This window comes from Pan paniscus, chromosome 4, assembly GCF_029289425.2.
Source record: "Pan paniscus chromosome 4, NHGRI_mPanPan1-v2.0_pri, whole genome shotgun sequence".
Taxonomy (NCBI): domain Eukaryota; kingdom Metazoa; phylum Chordata; class Mammalia; order Primates; family Hominidae; genus Pan; species Pan paniscus.
The window spans coordinates 71512501-71534569 of NC_073253.2; the positions used below are offsets into that span (position 1 = coordinate 71512501).

The window sequence follows — 22069 nt, forward strand, 5'->3', positions numbered from 1 at the left end:
AGCGCTGATTGGTGCGTTTATAAACCTTTAGCTAGACACAGAGTGCTGATTGGTGCATTTACAAACCTCTAGCTAGACACAGAGTGCTGATTGGTGTGTTTACAATCCTTTAGCTAGACACAAAAGTTCTCCAAGTCCCCACCTGACCCAGAAGCCCAGCTGGCTTCACCTCTCAATGGCACTCTCCGCGGGACTTTGCAGCACCTAGCCCGGGCACTCCGGCAGCCCAGAAGGAGCTCATCCCCCAATCAAGCCCAGCAGGCACTGAGCCCCTGACCACCCGGAACCCGCACCGGCCTGCGAATGCCACGCGCAGCCCCGGCTCCCGCCGGCACCTCTCCCTCCACACCTCCCCAAGAGCAGAGGGAGCTGGTTACAGACTCGGCCAGCCCCAGAGTGGGGCCCCCACAGCACAGCGACAGGCTGAAGAGCTCCTCAAGTGTGGCCAGAGCGGACGCAGAGGCCGAGGAGGTGCCAAGAGCCAGTGAGGGCTGCTAGCACGTTGTCACTGCTCACATATGCACATATATACACGTGTATACATATACATATGTATATACTTGTATATACATGTATATATGTATATGTATTCGTGTGTATGTACATGTATATAGGTGTACAGATGTATATAGTATGTATATATACATGCATGTGTACATGTATACATTAGGTACAGTTTACATGTATGTATATATGTACACATGTATTCCAGTGCCTGTATATATACACATAATCTATACATATGTGTATATTCATATACTCATATGTATACATATGTATATTCATATACATATGTATATTCATATACACATATGTATACATGTGTATATTCATATACACATATGTATACATGTGTATATTCATATACACATATGTATACATGTGTATATTCATATATACATATGTATACATACATGTGTATATTCATATACACGTATGTATACATACATGTGTATATTCATATACACGTATGTATACATATATACACACATATACATACATATACATACACACAAATTTTCTTTAACCATTTGTCTATTGATGAACACAGTTTGTTTCTCTATCTTGGCTACTGGGAATAATGCTTCAATGAACATGGCAGTGCAGATATATCTGAGATACTGATTTCATTTCCTTTGGATATATGCACAGAAGTGGGATTGCTAAATCATTCAGTAGTTCTATTTTTAGTTTTTGGAGGAAACTCCATACTGTTTTCCATAATGGTTGTGCCGATTTACAATTGTACCCTTTTCTTCACATCCTCACCAACACTTAATTATTTTTTGATTTTGTGATAATAGCCATCCTAGTAGGTTTGCGGTCTTATCTCATTGTGGTTTTGATTTGCAGTTCCCTGATGACTAGTGATGTTGAGCACCTTTTCATACACCTGTTGGCAATCTGTATGTCTTCTTTGGAAAAATGTCTTTTCAGGTCCTTTGCTCTATTTTTAATCACGTTATGAGTTGCATGAGTTCCTTATGCATTTTGGATATTAAGCCCCTATCAGATATGTGGTTTGCTGTGCAGGAATTTTTTAGTTTGATGTAGTGCTACTTATTTGTGTTTGACTTTGTTGCCTGTGCTTTTGGTGTCATACCCCCAAAAATTATTGGCAAGCCCAGTGTCAAAAACTTTTCTTCTCTCTTTTCTTCCAGGATTTTTATAGTGTCAGGACTTGTATTTAAGTCTTCAATCCACTTTGAGTTGATTTTTGTATATGGTGTGAAATAAGAGTCCATTTTCATCCTATGGCAAGTAAATATCCAGTTTTCACAACACCGTTTACTGAAGAGACCATCCTTTCCCCATTGTGTTTTCTTGGCACCTTTGTTGAAAATGAATGGACTAAATTCATAACTTGGCCTCTGGGCTCTCTATTCTGTCCCACTGGTCTCTGTCTCTGTTTTTATGGCAGTACCATACTGTTTTGACTACTATAGCTTTGTAATAAAATTACAAATGCCTTACCATTCCATGTCATTTCCTTCTGCTCTGTCCACACCATTTTGAATAATTTATTCCTTAAACTCCTTTCAGATTACCAAAGTATTTCCTAATAATTGGTTGTATGTGCATTAAATATCTCTAGAAGGAAACACAAAAAAACAAGTAATCATTTTCTATGAGCTAGGAAACTGGGTGGGGAAAAAAACTTTTCATTGTATACTTTTACAATTCTTATTTTTGAATAATGTGGATGCATTAGCTATATATGTGCATGCATAATATATATACAAATATACATAAATGTGTATGTAGATATATAAATAAATAAAATGCAGTAATATCTAATATAACTATTTTTCTGTATATTTATTCTAACATGAAAACTTTTTTTAAATTTAACTTTTATTTTACATTCAGGGGTACATGTGCAGGTTTGTTATATAAGTAAACTTGTGTCATGGGGGTTTGTTGTACAGATTATTTCATCACCCAGCTTTAAGCCTAGTACCTATTGGTTATTTTTCCTGATCCTCTCCCTCCTCCCACCTTCCATCCTCCCATAGGCCCCAGTGTATGTTGTTCCCCTCTATGTGTCCATGTGTTCTCATCACTGAGCTCCCACCTGTAAGTGAGAACATGCTGTCTTTTTTTTGGCAGGGGGGAGGGGCAGTGAGACAGAGTCTCGCTCTGTCACCCAGGCTGAAGTGCAGTGGCATGATCTCAGCTCACTGCATCCTCCGCCTCCTGAGCTCAGATGATCTTCCCACCTCAGCCTCCCGAGTAGCTGGGATTACAGGCATGTGCCACCATGCCTGTCTAATTTTTGTGTTTTTAGTAAAGACAGGGTTTCACCATGTTGGCCAAGCTGAGAACATGCAGTCTTTGGTTTTTGGTTCTTGCTCTGGTTTGCTAAGAATAATGGTCTCCAGCTCCATCCATGTTCCTACAGAGAACGTGATATCATTCTATTTTATAGCTGCATGGTATTCCATAACATGAAAACTTTTACTGTGGCACATCTTTAGACTTTTGTACTTTTTATAGGATTACTTCTGTACTTTAGGAGGAGATTTGGAATTCCTCATTAGTATCTACATAATAAAGTATAGTTTTTTTGGGAATAAAACTATTTGAAACTAGACATCTAAAATTAAATCATGAAGTAAAAGTGAACTCAGCTTTAAAAAATAATTGAAAAGTTAAGTTGCCTTTAAAAAGTAATTCCTCATATTACCTAAATTGATACTTAGCTATATTGTGTGAAGATATTTCTAGACCAAGGACATCTTTAACCTGTGAATTAAAGTCTCTATTCATGGCTTTTTTTTTTCTTTAACTATGGAGACCTTAGGAGCTAGAGAGATACAATAAAAGGAAGAAGAGATTTTTTTTTAAAATGACATCTGCTTAAAGGAGAAGTCATTAGATCTATTATCTTCCTACATCAACCAACTATAAAGGTAAAATAAACTATTTTTCAGATAAACAAGATCTCAAAAAATTTACTTACCATGCACCCTTTCTAAGGAAAGTACTGATGGATGGGCTCCACCAGAACAAGGAAGTAAACCAAGAAAGAGTGAAACAAGAGATTCAATGCAAGAAAGATGTAAAGGAAGTCTTTAAATTAATGGGAAAGGAGATTCCAAGAAAACAGTAGGCAATCCTAGGTATCGATCATCCAATTAATGTGGTCCAGAAGGTTCTACAAGAGACATCTTCCAAAAAGTAAAAGTGATAGTGTACTTAATTTGTTTGAATGTATAAAGAAGAGATTTACAGGGGGAGTGTTTGGAAATTAGTGATAAATACATAGAAAACTAAGCAAATGGAAAAACAAGTCAGACATTCACTTTAGGGAAAGAAAATGTAAGGGGGAAAAGCAATCATATTCTATTATATTACTGAGCTTTCTTTGTCACTTATGTATTGTCATAATAACATGTTTACTGGGCACTGATTCTAAGTTTACTGGGATGGTGGGTAGATGGGAATTGTTCTCTCTCTCTCTCTCGATCCCTGTATGTGTGTATGTGTAAGAGAGCAATATGTTCAGTTTCCATAGAGGTAAGTTGATGGTTATGCTAAAACAGAAAAATTTTTTAAAAGTAGCAATATAAACATTTTTTCCAGGGATACGCAAATAATATATCAGAGGAGCTGAAAATAATTGCCTCTGGAAAACTGGTAATGAGAGCAAAAAGAAAGGCTGCTCTTTCTCATAAAATCTATAGAGTTATTTGACTCTTGTCATAGGCCGATTTTCTGGAAAGTAGATTCCGAGATGGATCCAAGAGTTTTATTGGGGAGTATTCTTGGGATCAAGGAAGAGACTGGAATGAAGAACAAGGGAGCCTGTTCTTTATAGGTCAGCTCCTTTGGGGAGGTGGCAGGGTGGACGGTGGATCTAAGAGCAAATAGCATATTCATCACATGGAATGTGTTTGTGCTCATGTCATAGAAGTTGGAGAACAGAACCTTCAGCTCTTTTAACTTGTTTTCTTAAAAAATAACATGTTATTGTCATACACATGTCTTAATTCAGTGGTTGTTCTACACTCAAGATGCCTCCCATAGAAACCTGCCTTCCAAAAAAAGGAGGTATGTGGGTAACACAAAAAAGATCTGGGTATTCTTGCATGTCAGAGTTTGGGAAGCACTCTGTTAAATCCATTGTCACTCAGATTTATTTGTCCATAGACCCATTTTCAAATCACATGATGCTATCCTAAGGAATACACTAATAAACTCATTTAATTATTGTTGAGCTTTCTTCAAGAATGCAATCCCCAATGTTGTCATTGTTCTTAGAAGGAAACATAACTGTCTTTAGGAGGAAGATTCCAAGAATTGGTTGGTTGTGGTGAAAACAGAGTCTGCCTATACATGCCTGGGTGAGCATTGAAAAATGGAAACAAAACAAACAAAACACACCTCAGGCAAAAGAGGAGAACCAGGGGAAAGAATAAAAATAGGGGTGAGGAGTGGAGGCTGTTTTGAACCAGGTTTGAAAAATGCAGTAAGCATCAAGGGGAGTCGTAAGAGCACAAATGGGAAGCCATTTTTTTGCTTGTTTTTAAATAAAAGTTTAGAGGAGGGGAAGGCTTTCTCCCCAGGAGGCTGGGTGGAGGAAAAGGATCTTATTAAGGAAGAGGTGGGTTGGATTCCAGGAAAGGCAGGCAACTACACTGAGGTTCAGGTGAATGAGATCATTTAGTTTCAACCTAAACTGGCTGTGTCTGGAGCAGCCAGACGTCAGGAGCCTGGGATCTGCCAGGGACTCTGCAAAAACAGGAGCAAACCAGCCTGGGGGGAAAGGAATGGAAAGTGCAGGGCATGACTTAAGTGTTAGGTTTGATCAGTCAAGATCAGTGACTCTTAGTGTGTCTGTGATTGTGTCTGTGATTTTTCCACCTGTGTTTAATCTGTTTGGTAAAACTTCCCCAGGCTGGGCTAGCTTTATTCTCTGAAACGGAGACTGTAATAAATGTCTTCCCCATTGCAGAGGTCTGAGATAAAGAACAGTAAATTAAATTTATTAAGGAGGTATGATATACCAATGAAAAGATTGGAGATTAAGGAAATAGAAAACAGATATACTATAGAAAGTATCAATATAGTAAAAATTTGATACTCTGAAAATATGAAAAAAAACCTGACAAACTCCTGGCTGGGGGGAGGTTTGGGAAAACAGAGTGGTCTTTTGATTCTAAGATGACCCTCTAGAGAATAAAAAAAAAATATGTGCACATCTTTATCTTTGGTCTTATAAGAGTGGGTGAAGGAAGTGAACTGGGTGAACATGAAATTACTTGCAATTGAGTAAGCCTGGGAAAATTTCACTAAGAGAGCTAATGGTGGATGTGAGGATAATCTTTACAGGTTCTAAGCATTTTTCTCTTCTGAAACTGTGTGTGTGTGTGTGTGTGTGTGTGTGTGTGTGTGGTCAGAGGAGGGGAGGGGGGGCAGGTGGTTGTTTAAAATATTAAATAGGTACAGCTGGGTGTGGTGGCTCACGCCTGTAATCCTAGCACTTGGGAGGCCGAGGCAGGCAGATCACCTGAGGTCAGGAGTTCAAGACCATCCTGGCTAACATGGTGAAACCCTGTCTCTACTAAAAATACAAAAAATTAGCCAGCCATGATGGCACACGCCTGTTGTCCCAGCTACTCTGGAGGCTGAGGCAGGAGAATGGTGTGAACCCAGGAGGTGGAGCTTGCAGTGAGCCAGGATCGTGCCACTGTACTCCAGCCTGGGTGACAGAGTGAGACTGTCTCAAAAAAAAGAAAAAAAATAAATAGATACTAAAAAACATTAAAATATATATGTAGGGTAACAAAATTATTGTGATAAAAGCCAATAAGTGGTTGCCAGGGCTTAGGGCTGGGAGGAGGGTAGGACTCTCAAGAGGAAGGAAATTGTTTCTTAGTGTTAATGGATCAGCTCTGTATTCTGATTGTGATGGCAATTACAGGAATCTATACATGCAATAAAATGTCAAAGAGCTACATACACACTCTCAAAAATTGTACATGTAAAAACTAGTGAAATCTGAATAAAGCCTGCCATTTAGTTCAATGTCAGTTTCCTGGTGTTGTGAATTGAACTGGTCTTATGTAAGATTATATCATTGGAGGAAGCTGGATGAAGGGCTCATAGGAACTCATTGAACTCAAATTTCTATTTGAAATTTCTATATGAGTATGAAATTATTTCAAAATAAAGAGCTTAAAACACTTGCGGGGGGGGTGTTAAATAATAAGAATACGACAGATATTCATTACCAACCACCCACTTGAAGAGTGCATTACCATTACTTTAGAAAGCTTTAAAGCACTCTTTCCCAACCTCTTCCCTCTCCCTCTCCCATCAGAGACAACTAGTAACTAGATTTTTGTATTCATTATCTCTTTGCTTTTCTCTATAGTTTTAACTTCATGTATTTATATCCTCCTAAATGTATTTAGTTTTGTGTGTTTTGAATGCTACGTAAATTGAGTCATTCTGCATATATTCTTCCACCACTTGCTTTTTTACTTAACATTTCCTTTCTAAATCTCATCTGTGTAGCTTTTTTTTTGAGATGGAGTCTCGCTCTGTTGCCCAGGCTAGAGTGCAGCAGCACAATCTCAGCTCACTGCAACCTCTGCCTCCCGAGTTCAAGCAATTCTCCCTGCCTCAGCCTCCCAAGTAGCTGGGATTACAGGTGCCCACCAGCATTCCTGGCTAATTTTTGTATTTTTAGTAGAGAGGGGGTTTCACCATGTTGGTCAGGCTGGTCTTGAACTCCTGACCTCAGGTGATCTGTCCGCCTTGGCCTCCCAAAGTGCTGGGATTACAGGCATGGGCCACCACACCCAGCCATCTGTAGCTTTTTTATTTATTCATTGATGTATTCATTGTGAATACACCACAATTTATTCCATTGTTAATCAACATTTGGTCTGTTTTCAGTTTTTTTTTTTTCTCCAATTACAAACAGTGCTGGTATAAACATTCTTTTACATGCCTCCTAGTAAACAGTGCAAGAATTCCTCTAGGGAATATACCTAGGGGTGAAATTTCTGGGTCAGAGAGTTCAGCTACTTTTTGTATTTACTAAATGATGCCAACTTATTTTCCAAAGTGGTGTAACTACTGCTGCACATTCTCAGTCACATCGGGTATTGTCAGGATTCTTACTTCTTGTGTGTGTGGTAAATATAAAATGGCATCTGATCATTGCTGTTCTAATTTCTCCCCAATTTCTAGTAAGACTGAGCATTTTCCATGTATTTGTTGCCATTTCTTTCTCTTCTGTGAAACACACATGTAACATTTCTGCTCATTCATCAGTTGGATTGTTCATTTTTTTCTTACAGGTTTATAGAGTTCTTTGTATATTCTGGGGCTTAATTCTCTATGTTATGAGTACCTTCTCCCAGTTTCTGACACTTATTTTTTTACTTTCATTACAGTGTCTTTTATTTTTATTTTTTATTTTTTGAGATAGGCTCTCACTCTTGCCCAGGCTGGAGTGCAGTAGCACGATTATGGCTCACTGCAGCCTTGACCTACCAGGCTCAAGCGATCCTCACACCTCAGCCTCCCAAGCAGCTGGGACTACAGGTGTGTACTACCATGCCCAGCTAATTTTTAATTTTTTGTAGAGACGGCATCCTACTGTTTCCCAGGTTGGTCATTACAGTGCATTTTAAGGAACGTAAATTCTTAATTTTAATGTGGTTGATCTCATTTTAAGAATCATTCTATTTATAATATACATATTTAGAAAGTCTTTATAAACTAGGAAGCTATAAAATTATCAATGCGTATTAATTTTTGATAAGTTTTGTAATTTTGCTTTTCAAATTTAAGTCTTTAATACACCAGAAATTGGCTTTTTGTGTGATATAAGAGGTCCAATTTTATTTTTTTAACACATGAGTAATATGTTTTCCCCATAACCACATATTGAAATAATTAATATTTCCTCCAAGTGTCTGCAATGCCAGCTCCAGGAAAAAAAAATTTCTATGCATGTGTGTTATGTTTCTGGATTCTATATTCTGTTGCCCTGGCCCATCTATATGATTTATCCCAATACCACACTATCTTAATTGCTATAGCCCTAGAACAATTGTAATATCTGGAGGACAAGATCTCCTGTAGGGTTCTTCTTTTTGAGTGTCATGTCTTTTCTTGGTCCTTGGCTCTTTCATATTCATTTTGGGATTAGTTGCCAGGGTTCCTGAGAAGCTCATGGAAATTTCTATTAGGATTATATTAAATACATAAAGTCATGTGCCTCCAAGTGTATGTGCTTATATACCTGATAACATTTTGCAGCCAAGTAGATCATATGTAGAGCATTATAATTCATCAGATCATTGTGGCATATCAGAGGCAGGGGGTTGGTTTGGCATGGAGTTGCATGAAGTTGGTGCTTCTTTCCCAGCTCCAGTACATCAAAATTTAACAACAATATGGAAAGAGAGTTTATGCTCAAATTGCCATGAACAGAGTTTTCACCTACAAAGGGTTGTTCCAAAATCAGAAGATCTCAGGAATTGCTATTACTGTTACATGAGTACAGTGAATTGCTATTGCAATTCCAGTGAAGTTTGTATTTCTGGTGTGCTTAGTACAAAACATTGCAATCAGACCTGAAAGCAAATGCTATAGAATACAGCAGTCAAAAAAGTCTTTGGTCTTTAGTATGGCTATCCATGTCTTCTTATCCATAAAGAATTTGTAATAATTTTTCAGAACAAAGACTCTTGATCCAATTCAGATGAGAATGTGTGATTATACAAATATGGGTGCAGGATGAACATAAAAAATAGGAAGATGTAGACTACTCTGCTCTCAAATCAAATTAATATTCCTTTTTTTGCAGTTTAATTAGGCATAAATAAAAAGCCACGTGAAGCCTGGAGATACTGGACATAGCAGATTTGTCAAGCCATTTTTCCCACCACCAGTGCCTGAGCACGACCTCATTTATCTTGGTCAATGAAGCTCAAGGAAGCATTGCACTTTGGCTTCCGCTTTAAGTTTTGTATGTTGATATGTATCCCATGTCTTCTAACAATAAAGTGCTATTTCACTGACATTAATCACTGTCAAAGTCTTTCTGGTAAATTCCTTAGGCACTCGCCTTGCGGGAAAAGGCATCGGTTTGCCATATCCTAAGAAATGGGCTGTTCATAATGTTGTGTTGTAACTTGATTCTTGTGAGGCATTGGTTGAATAGAATAATAGACCAGAGTCAATGACGATACACAGAGGCTAGCCCTTCAAAGATGGCTCCAAAAATTAATTCTTGTTTTTATTTGCCTATAGTGTCAGTTCAATTGACTAATAATATGACTCTTGGTCATATTACTATGATTAAGAAAAGGTACCACTTTTCAAATAGTCTAGGTGTTTAATCTAAAATTACATAACAGTTTCTTGCTGTTTGGGAGTATAGGGTAGCCAGGCAGGATCCTTGCACTTAAGAAACTTAAAATGTAATACATGAAAAAGCAAGTGAACAAAAAAAACCTTGGTTATCAATTGGTCAACTGCATTAATTGAGCATCCATTTGAGATAGAGCAGTGGTCTTCAAACTTTTTTGAATGCTTTTCTCCTAAAAGAATTTTTTTTTATTATTATTATACTTTAAGCTCTAGGGTACATGTGCACCACATGCAGGTTTGTTACATATGTATACATGTGCCATGTTGGTGTGCTGCACCTCCTAAAAGAATTTTTAAAAGCTGGACACCTGCTCCTATTTCTGCTGCCAATGTGAAGGTATCAAAAAGAAATTGCCATTGGGGGCTGCTACGCAGGCACAATACGCTATGCTAATTAACGAAGACCGCTTCAGGTAGGATCAAAAAACATGACTGGTTTATTAGGATGCGAGTTTTAGACGGAGTCTCACTCTGTTGCCCAGGCTGCAGTGCAGTGGCACGATCTCGGTTCACTGCAACCTCCGCCTCCCGGGTTCAAGCGATTCCCCTGCCTCAGCCTCCTGAGTAGCTGGGATTACAGGCGCCTGTCACCATGCCAGGCTAATTTTTATATGTTTTTCGTAGAGATGGGGTTTCACCATGTTGGCCAGGTTGGTCTCGAACTCCTGACCTCAGGTGATCCGCCCACCTCGGCCTCCTAAAGTGCTGGGATTACAGGCGTGAGGCACCGTGCCCGGCCGGGTGTGCTGCATTTTCAGCACGTACACCAAGTGTCTCCTCATGGGGCTAATGTGTGGGAGCAGGGAAGCCACAGTTCACTTTCCAGAACCCAAAAGGGGCAAAGTGACATCATAAAATTGTCAGAATGTCCCTTGACACAACCGTACTTGTTTGTCTGCAGCACCGTGTCCTTGGTGAGCCCCTCTTCCCTTCTGGACATGAAGACATCGCCCAGAAGTAACTCTTTAACTTAAGATATCTTTAACGTAAGATAGAATCAAGTTCTTTTTGAAGCAAAAACTGCATAGTCACAGCTATTACTAGAAAAAAAAAAAAAAAACAAGTTCAGAGAATCAAGCACTTGTCCTCGTAAGTTTTGATTACTATTGCCTTTGGGTCAGATTCTCTCATTAGAGTCAAATAAATGTTTTCCATCATGACCAAAAAATGTTTTATACAAATTCCATTTCCCAGAACTCTGTGAATGAAATGGAAACCCCCTTTTCTGGTTGTGGAAAAAAACCAATCCAAAACAAACCCCACAACCTCCCAGCTCCATCTTTCTTAAGTACCCCCTGTTTTTGCTAGGTGGCGCCATAGGCTAATGCATGGGTCTTCCTCGGCTTCCCGGGCGGCCGCCTTCTGTGAGGCAGGAACAAAGGCCTTTGCGGTTCCCTTGGAGTTTAAGATCAGACCAGCCCACAGGAGATGAGATCCGTTTGCCAAGACTCGCCTCTGTCGTGTTAGGAGCTGCCCCCTCCCCTCTCCTGATTGATCACAGCTGGTAGTGAGGGGATTCTTGGCCATGTGCTTTAGCCGTTCTTGAGGGAAATTCTGGGGGATCTTAAACTTGATCCTAAATATTGCGTTTCTCTCTATCTAAGTCTCCTAAAAATTGTTCATGTATTTGGGGAGGAAGGCTCACGCTCATATTGAAGAGTGAAAGGAAGGGGACAATAATTCAAAGGTTTGCACCAACTCCCTCCCAATCCCCTGCACAAGGTTAATGTGTGGGGAAATCCCTGTCCTTCCTGAGAGCCCTGATGTTTCCCAGTCTGGCAGGGGCCAGGACAACCTTTCTCCATCCTGCAGGTCACAGAGCCAGCTTGTTGTGGAGGAACAGGAGGCCCTGTTGTAGGAGGGGTGGCACAGGTCCCACAAGCCCTATGGGGTTTGGAGGACACCCAGGCGCCTACTGACTTAGCAAGAGAATCCCCTTTCCCACCCTGCTAGAGGCCTGAAGCTCCAAATTACTGACTTCTTTGCCTTAAAGCATTAGAGACTCCCCGAACACAAATATGACAGAAAAGCTTTACTTGGAAATGTTGGAGGATGAATTGCAAAATGGCACTGCTCGGAGAGATCCCCAGGGAGGAGCTGGTCGTGGACCGGGCGGGGCGGCGAGGGCTGCAGGGAGCAAGAGCAGAACACTGGAGTGGAGGCGACTTCACTGCCTTCGCGCCTCCAGGAGGAACCACGGCTTCCTTCTGCCTGCAGTGTCTGCAGCCTGGGAGTCCCCCAGATCCGTGATGGCCAAGGCCGCATGCCCCGGAGAATCTGGATTTCAAATACTGTCCTGATAGCTGCCTAAACACCCACATAGTAGTCCTCCCATGGGTCCTGGTTGGGGTTCAAACACATTCCTACCCTACCCAGCCTTCCCTGAAATCCGCGTCATGCTGAGGGCAGCCCTGACAGTGGCCGCGGGTCCTTGTTGAGGACGCAAGAGGAGGAGGAGCCTCAGCCAGGTGAAAGATCGTCCATATATTCCAAGAAGGAAGCTTCATAAACATGCAAACCTGCACAGCACAGGACACACTAGTAGGAATGCTCTTAACATTGCAAGTCAGAGGACAGATTCCAGAAAATAGAAGGGAGAAAATACATAAGTAATATATAAAAGTCAAAACGGGAAGGAGAAGAGCTTTTAAAAATTGACAAAAAACATATTCATATATAGAGATTATATATTAATGTATATATGAATATATATGACATATATATAGTCACAAGAAGAAAAACACAAAAACTCCAAAATTAGAGAGAGAAGAAGCTGGGAATAAAAACATATATATCTATGGATTTTTCATGACTATATTTTGAGTTCACTTGTGATACTCATCCAAAAGATATTTATTTGAGCAATTGTAGAAATGTGTATGATGCCATGTCCATCTCAGTATCTCTGTTTCAACCTTGAGGAATCTATCAGCCCTTCCTGCATTTATCTCTGTCACAGGAACAATGCTTCTTTTGGCAGTAAACATCAGTATACTTAAGTGCCATGAGTCATATTTTCAATTTTTAATTAAATCATGGTCTAGCTAAGGTTTGATTTATTTTGGCCTGAATTAATTTAGACCCTGGTCCACATAAATTTACATAGTTTATTTAATCCAGCTCATGACTGCATAGATTGTAAAATCCCTTAGATAGCTACAGTGTAGATCGTAAAAATCACCCTCTTATCAAGCAAGGAATGGTAGAATATAATCTCTGGGGGTGGTGTTAACTTCATTCTTAAAACTAGCCTCACGAAAGAAATGTGTTGTATTCCTAAATAAAGGCTTTTATGAGATCATCTAAAGATATTGCATCCCATATGTTTTCACTCTAAAAGTTTGAATGATATGGTAAAGCCTCATTAAGTGGTGCTGATGCGTGCTTTTTTCTTTCTTTCCCAGAATGGTTATAGAAGGTCATAAATCTATATAGTAAGCACCCTGCAAAAAGCTCATCTGCTGCACTCAAATATAGTAAATACTGTTTAAACAGCAGAAGTGTGAGTCATACCGGTATCATTTTCCTAGAATTCTGATAAAAAAGCATCATGGCTAATTAATGTTCCCAAGAAAGGGTCACAGCTTGCAGGAAATGAATCGGAAGGTGACAGGAAGAAAGGGTGGGGAGCTCAGAACGCTCTGGCTCAGGATTGTTGGCAAGATCCTTGTTCCTGCAGCCAGGAATTGACAGCAATCATGAGGAAGAGAATAAATCACGCTGCACATTGAAACTCAGATTTTTTTTTTTGACACGGAGTCTCACACTATCGCCCAAGCTGGAGTGCAGTGGCACGATCTCCACTCACTACAACCTCCGCCTCCTGGGTTCAAGCAATTCTCCTGCATCAGCCTCCCGAGTAGCTGGGATTACAGGCTCCCGCCACCATGCTCGGCTAATTTTTGTATTTTTATTAGAAATGGGGTTTCACCATGTTGGCCAGGCTGGTCTTGAACTCCTGACCCCGTGATCCACCCGCCTTGGCCTCCCAAAGTGCTGGGATTACAGGTGTGAGCCACCACGCCCGGCTGAAACTCAGATTTAACCAGACTGGAAATGCAGGGACAGAGAGACAGAGAGAAGATGGAGAGGAGGGAAGGATGATAGGACATGATGGCCAGAGGGTTGGGGGGTAAAGATTGGGGTTCAGGGGAAAATGGCTGACAGAACAGCATTGAAACCCCCCTCTGCTACTGATTTGGTCTGGGCCCTGCAGTTAAGTTGTTTTTGTGGGTTTGGGGTTTCATGGCACTTCTGAATGTTAAATATGATTGGATGAGCACAGCTGGCAATTCAGCATTCATGACTCAGCTGAACTTGTGACCTATAGCAGGACATCTCGTAACCCTCAGAGGAGAAAGTGAGTCAGACGCATTTTCTGCAAAAATGAAATTTGCCTTGTGGGAAGAAAGAATGCTCCTCATGCATGTGTGTTGAGTGGAGCATAGATGTTTGCCCTGCCTGCCGTCCAGGAGGTGGGGGCTGGGTGGAGGTGGGAGGAGCCGAGACCAGGCCAGCATGGAGGTTCTCAGGCTGCTTTCTTGTCTTCAGCTCATTCTTTATATTGGGTTGCACCCCCTGCATTTCCAAACAAACCATCAGGACACAAGGTCCATCAAAGGATTCTTTTTTCTCACGAATGGGTTGATGAATAGGATACATTTGCAAAGATCTGAAAATCAAATTAAATTTTCATGACATGCTTAATGAACTTATTTGTCAGACAGAAATCAGTATTCTTCCAGGAAATCTGGAAAGAGTGGGTATCATGCTTCTAGCAATTCCTGAAAATCCTCATGTATTATTAATTTTCCTGGAGGGAGGGACTATGAGAGCCATTGCTGGTTTGCAACACCAAAAGCTTAGCTTTGTCTCAAGAAGGTATACTAAACCTTCTTTCTAAAGATGCTGTTTTGATGTGCCTTATTGCACTTTTGACAGGGGTTTGGGGGTGGGGAGGAGATGACTATTGAATAATCCAGTCAAATGTCTGGTATTGCAAATCCCTAAACCTTGGGGCAATTTGGGCTGATCCCAAGGAATTGGGACACATTAGCAGAACTCTCTTCCCTACTCGGTGCCCGGCAAGGGAACCGATGATCCCATTGTGCATGCAGTGAGAAGAAAAGTTGGGTTTCAGTGAGAATCTAAGTACTGTTTGCCAATCCATCAGCAAACACTGGAAAGTCCCATTTGCATGTGATATTGTTTTTGTAAAAATGATGCCTTCACTGAATGGAAATAAGAAGTCAAGAAAACCTGAGTAATATTTACACTTTATCACGGGAGTCGAGGCTTATGCTCAAAACCCAGCTCCACAACTAACTAGCTGTTTGGGCGTGGACATATCATGTTATTTCTTCGAGTCTCAGTTTCCCAGGGGGACTGGGTTTTTTAATCAGTGCAAGCCTGCTCAGCTCTAAACCATCTTTCAAGCCTTCTAAGTTTCTTTTATTGTATTTTGGATACATCCTGGAAATGCAGGGCACGTAATTGATTTTTCCAGATCTCCCACTATTGTTTTCAGAGTATATACAGTAGATATTTTTTGGACAGGGAAGTTACTGTATCGCCTACATTTTTATGGTAAAAATGTACTTTTAATGATATGAAAAGGTCTCAACCTTTTTGAATGTACATAGGCCACAGAACCAGCCTTGGCCCTTGCAGGTTCATCTTAAAGAGTAGACATCATCACTGAAGTAGTGTTGCCAGTAATCTGACAGAAACAACACTAACCTACATCTAACTTAGATCTACGCAGAACAAAAAGGAGTTCTGGGAGGTCAAATGTGGGTAAGGATAGTTGGAGAGGGGATGGAGTTAGGCAAGAAAACCTGACAGGAGCCAGGCCAGGCCCTCCCTGAGCTGGGAGGATGTGCTTGGGTAAGCAGGCAGCCCCTTTCCTGCTGAAACCTTACTAGTGACCTCTTCTGCTCACACTGGGGCATGGAAAATGGGAAGGAATGACATTTTCTGCCTTGGTAATTGTTTGTGCATAGATGCTTTATGGCCTAGTAATCTCCTAAACAGCTGGTACCATGTCCTGTACTGAATAGAGGGAGATAATCTTCTTTTTAAATTTTGTTTGGATCCCAGCCTCTCTCACCTTTCCTGAAGTTAATATTGCAGTGCCTAAAAGGGCTCTTTTCCCAAGGATTCTGTAAAGTCTAATAGCATTACAGAGCATGGGAGGGGTGATGAAACCAGGCAGCTTGCTCTATTTTACTGCCATAGGTGCAAACCTCTACACCTAGGGGTGTGTGTGTGTGTGTGTGTGTGTGCACGTGCATATGTATGGGGCAGGGAAGGGAAGGGAGATTATGGGAGAGAGACCTTCCTGAGCATTGGAAAGGTGACTGTGATGGTTAGTTTTATGTGTCAACTTGGAGAGTATTTTTGGATGAATTTAACATTTAATTTGATGAACATTAATAGCAGATTGCCCTCCATAATGAGGGTGGGTCTTAGCCAATTGAAGGCCTGAATAGAACAAAAAGACCAGCCTCCCCGAGCAGGGGAGAATCCTCCTGCAGACCGCCTTTGGACCTCATCTGCACCATCAGCCCTCCTGGGTCCCTAGCCTACCAGTCCACACTATAACAGCCTGCATAACTGTGTGAACCAATTCCTTATAGTAATTCTCTTTATATATGTACAAGTATCTCCATCCCATCGGTAGATCCCCATCCAATAGGTCTGTTTCTCTGGAGAACTCTGACTACTCCAGTCTTTTGTGAACTTCCCTATTTCCTCACTCTTCTCTTCTCTCTTTACATCCTATAGTTGTTTCCCTTAAGTCTTCATCCCCTCTGTTATTGCAGGTGGGGTTCCCTGGGAAGCAGACTCTGAGACAGAGTTAAGAGCACAGGATGTTTATCAGGCAGTGCCCTTGGGATCAACATCTGGGAAAAGGATGGAGCAGAGTAGGATTGGGTTGAAGGAGAAGTAGAACTTCGAAGTGACCAATAGCAACCTCAGCCAACTGCAAGGGGAGCTCTGAAGCTTACATGGCCTGCCAGACCTGTTCCATGCTGGGCTGAAAGGTAGGCCCCAATGTGCCAACCTCAGTCAGCCATTAAGTGTGGGCTGCCTGTGGGACAGCAAGCCCTTGGACCAGGCATCTCTCTGCAGCTAAGACTGACCTGAAGGGCTGGAGGTGAAGGCTGTCCACCACCTGCACCCCTGACAGGTGAGGCAATGGGGCCTTCCTGCATGTGGAAGCTGGGTGCTGTGTCTTTATGTCCACCATACCTTAGTTGGAGACTGTCATCCACCCATAGACATTTCCCCCATTTTTAAGTACCTGATGATTATCCGGATGCTTAGCTGCCCCCAATAAAGACAACAGTTCTCAACCTCTCTTGGAGCTAGGTGTGGCTCTGTGACTCCTTTTTGGGCAATGGAATATTAGCAGAAATGTGTGTGCAGCTTCCACGGCGTATCCTTAAGTGGAAGAGTAGGTGTTTTTCTTCTCTCCTTTTCCTTCTTACTGACTGGGAGACAGATGTAATAACTTGGGCTCCAGCAGCCACTTGGACCATGAAGTTACCTTGGAAATGAAAAGTGTATGTGGCATAAAGTTAGAGAAGACTCTTTGCCCCGTGGATTATTTACCAGCCCAGCTCTGGCTGCCTCTAGACCTCTTGAACATGAGAGAGACATAATCTTTCTTATTTAAGTCACTCTCACTCAGGAATTTTCTGTTTCTTACAGCTGAAACCAATTCTGATATATAGCTAGTCCCTGACTTATGATGGTTTCACTTACAATCTTTGGACCTTAAGAGGGTGTGAAAGTGATACATATTCAGTAGAAGGCAATAGGATACTCTCTTTCGATGCTGGGTGGTGCCAGTGAACTGCAGCTCCCAGTCAGCCACGTGATCACAAGAGTAAACAACCAATGCTCTGCTGTGTACTGTATTCAGTAAGTTACATGAGATATTTGACACTTCATTATAAAATAGGCTTTGTGTCAGAAGCTTTTGCCCAACTCTAGACTAATGTAAGTGTTCTGAGCATGTTTAACATAAATGAGACTAAGCTATAATGTTCAATAGGTTAGGTGTATCAAATGCATTTTGACTTATGATATTTTCAACTTCATGATGGGTTTATCAGGATGTAACCCCACTATAAATCCAGGATCATCTGTATTATCTCATCATTCTTCCTCTACTTCTCTTGCTAAGATAAAGCCCACCACTGCATAGAAAAATAATCAAGTCCTACACCATTGGGTTCTTTCTAGTGTCTTGAAACCTCAGTCATCATCTCCAGTGGTCTTTCTCCTTGGCCCATGTCTATTACTCTGGCCTCTGAGACCATTGGCTTGGACAGGGGGTGGTATACATATAGGACTCAGCTTTGACCAGTGGGAAAGAATGAAGGGGCTTTTACTCTGACCTGTGACTAGTTCTCTCTCTGAATCTCCAAATTTAAAGTCACCTCATATAACAAGGATTAATTTCCTTCTAAACATACCCATTTGATTTGCATGAAAAACTCATATTCCTTCTATTTGCATACATTTGGCTCTATTTCATGCAAACCAGGGCTGAAACCCTTTAATAGTATTGAAGCCTGTTTTTAGTGCTGTAAACCTTTTGGGAGGGACTCAGCTTCTCCTTGCTCTGGGTTACATTGTCATATTGTATTACCCTCACTGACAATGAAGGGTTTCCACCCAAATGGCTTTCCCCAACCTTAGAGTAAGTGCTGGGGATGGAATAAATTTCACTTTCCTTTGCATTCCAAACCCGGGGGCAACCTGGGCGAAGACCGAGAACTGGGGGGAGTGGAGGTAGAAAAAAAAGAGAAAACATTCAGAAGGAGTGGCAGAAAGGCATCCATAACCTATTGTGAAGGACAGTCTCTAAGGTGGCCTCATGATCTTCGCACCGGGATATTCATGCCCTTATCCCTTCCCTTGAGTGTGGGTGGGCCCTGTGGCTTACTTCTAATCAACAGAATACAGCAAAAGTAATTATATGTAGGTGACCACAATTTATACAATTGTAATTCCTACCTCATGAGGAGACCCCCTCCTCTGCTGCCTTTGAAGAAGAAAGCTGCAGCATCGTGAGCTGCCCATAGAGAGGACGGTGTGGCAAGGAGCTGAGAGTCTGTCTCTGACCAACAGCCAACAAGAAATGGAAGCCCTCAGTCCTGTAACTGCAAGGAACTGAATGCTGCGAGCAACCTGAAAGAGCTCAGAACTGGGTCCTTTTACAGTTAAGACTGCCACCCCAACTAACACCTTGATTGCAGCCTTATGAGATCCTAGGTAGAGGATGCCTGACCCATGGAAACTGTGAGATAATAAATGTGTGCTGTTTTAAGCTAGTAAACTTCTGGTAATATTGCTACACAACAGTAGATAATTAATACATCCATAATAAGGACTTTGGCCTTAGAAAGGGAAAGGAAATGCAAATTTGTTGATGAAGACTTTTGAGAGCAAAATAACTGTTCTCTGGAAGACTGGGGTGGTGAGAACAACGCTTTGCTGTATGCTGTGCTAACAATTTTTAAGTGAGAAAAGGGAGAGAAAGGGAATAGTTGATCTCTTAGAGTCGGGGGTTGAAGCAAAACAAAAATCTATATTTTATAAAAATGACCAGCATGGGTTTGAATCATCGTGCTAGAGGAGGTGGAGGCCGTGGTGCTGGTGGTGAGATGTTAGAGAAATTTCTGCCCTCAAATTTGTGGGTGGCAGGTGACAGACACCAGGATGCTTCACAGGCCAGAGCTTCTGAGATGGGTCCCATCTGGTTCCATGGGCTCTGTGTCAGAAGGCCTGTGCTTGAGTCCCAGATCTACTGCACATTAACTGTGTCATCTTGGCCAAATGACTGCATCTCTACAGATCTTAGTTTCCACATCTGTAAAGCGGGGTTAATTATAGTACAGGTTAATAGGATTATTGTGTTGGGTCAATGAGGTAATGCATGAGAAGTGTCCAGCCTCGCACATAGTGAAGGCCTAACCAATGAGAGCTTTAAAAAATTAACGATTGGATGAGGAGTAAAAAAATAATGTGGACAAGTTGAGGCTTTCCAAGTACTTGTAGTGTTTGGGAAAAAATTGGGAGCAAATTACCTCTTTGCATTGACATTACCCATCAAGGTGTCAGGATTGTTGGAGCCAGTGATTTTCTTCCTTGGCTGTATATTAAAATTACCTGGGGTGATTTAGAATGTATTGATGCTTGGGCCCTGCCTCTGGAGATTCTTATTTAATTGGTCTGGGTGTAGCTTGGGCATCAGGACTTTGAAAAATTCCCCAGGTGATGCTAATGTGCAATCATGCTTGAGAATCACTGCTTTGGCCCTTTATCTGTTTCTTAATAGTGGCCCCTGATTGTTTCAGGTGTCTTTGTTTTGTTTACCCAGCTAGATGGCAAGTCCTTGTGGGCTCGCCTGTGTGTTATCCTTTGTGGGCTGGCAGAGTAAGAGGCATAGGGAACCAGAGGCCAAAGAGCTTGAGTTCTCCATCTGGTTTTTCCTAACTGGCTGTGGGGCCCATGGCCAGGGTCATGATCTGATTGAATATGTGCTATGCACTAGACACTTCTCCAAGTACTTTGCTTGCATCAGTTCATTTATTCCATCAGCCCGATAAACTGGTTCTATTATTAGCCTCAGAGCTAATAATAACACAGAGAAGTTAAGTAACTTGCCCAGGGTCACACCACTGTGCTTCTGACTGTGAGTGCAGGAAGCCTGAGCTCCCACCAAGACCCACTCCACCCTCGGCCTGACATGAGGCTGGTCTCAACTCTATTCATCTCCAGCGAGGAGCTAGATTGTCCTTGAGTCCCTCCCAGCTCTTATGTTTACAGTTCTGCTGCCCCCGCCAGCACCTAGCAGAGACATCACATAGTGGGTGGTCTGGTGCTATGTACTCGGAGACTGATTGTTACATCAAGGAATTGATTTCAGACTACAATGAGCACAACAGAACAAAGAGGGCAGACAGTTGGAAGCCACGACCTGGGAGGGTGGCTCTGCGTGGAAAGATGACCAGGTGAAAGGGATGATGTAAGAGGAACGTTTGTACATCCCTTTGTGCTTTTGGCCCTTGGGTTAGCTGAGTGAATGGGCAGAGGGATGTGTCAAAGTCAGCCAAAGGCTACTTTCACTGAGGATGTGGAAAGCTGACTATCCCTGCATAAAATAAGTGTCAGGAATTTGGGCAAGTCAAGCCTAAGAGCTAGAGAAAAGATGAAAAAGCCTCTGGAGTGGGTGTGACCCAAAAAGTAAAAAATAATTCTACATGACTGGAATTTTCCGCGGCCGCTGGATGTTAGGCTGGTAATGTCTGACGTTCAATTTTAAGTTGATGCCTGTGCTGTTCTGTGTGGTAATAATCCTTCATTAGCACTAAAATATCCGTGAAAGTCTGTTGCACACACAGTCTTTTGTTAGTGGTGCTTTGAGGGAATGAAGTAATAGGAATGGTGTTGGTAACGGAGAAAAATAATGAGGAAGACAGATGATGCTTGCAGGAGATAGCACAGAGAGCAGAGACAAAACGTTTAGGAGAACAGGAAGAGGTGTCAGTGGAAATATGAGTCCCTCAGGAATCCTCAGATGTGTTGGCTGAACACGAGGCTTAACGAAAGTTAATTGAACATATGAGAGAACAGGAAGCTCCTCAAGTCTGAGGCACTTGGGACACCCAGGAGGCCAACATGTGGGTTACTCAAGGTAAAAGAAGAAATTGAGAGAAAAGGTACAAAGTATGATTTCCGCAGTGAAACACAGAGTAATAAAAAGGACACTTCTTAATCTGCGTAGGTTTTAAGAAAAAGAAAAAATCCGAGGTAATGCCTTCGTCCACGCAGGGGTTAGATGACATAGCTCCACCTCAGATGTTCCTTAAGTCCTGTGTATGCCCTAAATAGATCTCCAATTCTGGTGAAAATCGGAATTACGGGGACTTTTCAGAATACTACTGTCTGGTCCCACTGCAGGAAAAGAGGCTGATGTCTTTGGGTCAGCAGCTGGCCTGTGCATGGGACTTTTAAAAGCTCCTCAGGGCTGGGCACAGTGGCTCATGCCTGTTATCTCGGCACTTTGGGAAGCCAAGGTGGGAGGACTGCTTGAGGCCAGGAGTTTGACTTGAGACCAGCCTGGGCAACATAGCAAGACCCTATCTTTAAAAAA

At 41.7% G+C, this 22069-nt stretch overlaps 1 pseudogene; it reads left to right on the forward strand.

Annotated features, from left to right (window-relative positions):
* LOC129397882 (uncharacterized) overlaps positions 1-1082 on the forward strand; it is a 2175-nt pseudogene extending 1093 nt beyond the window's left edge.
* Positions 1083-22069: the final 20987 nt, after the last annotated feature.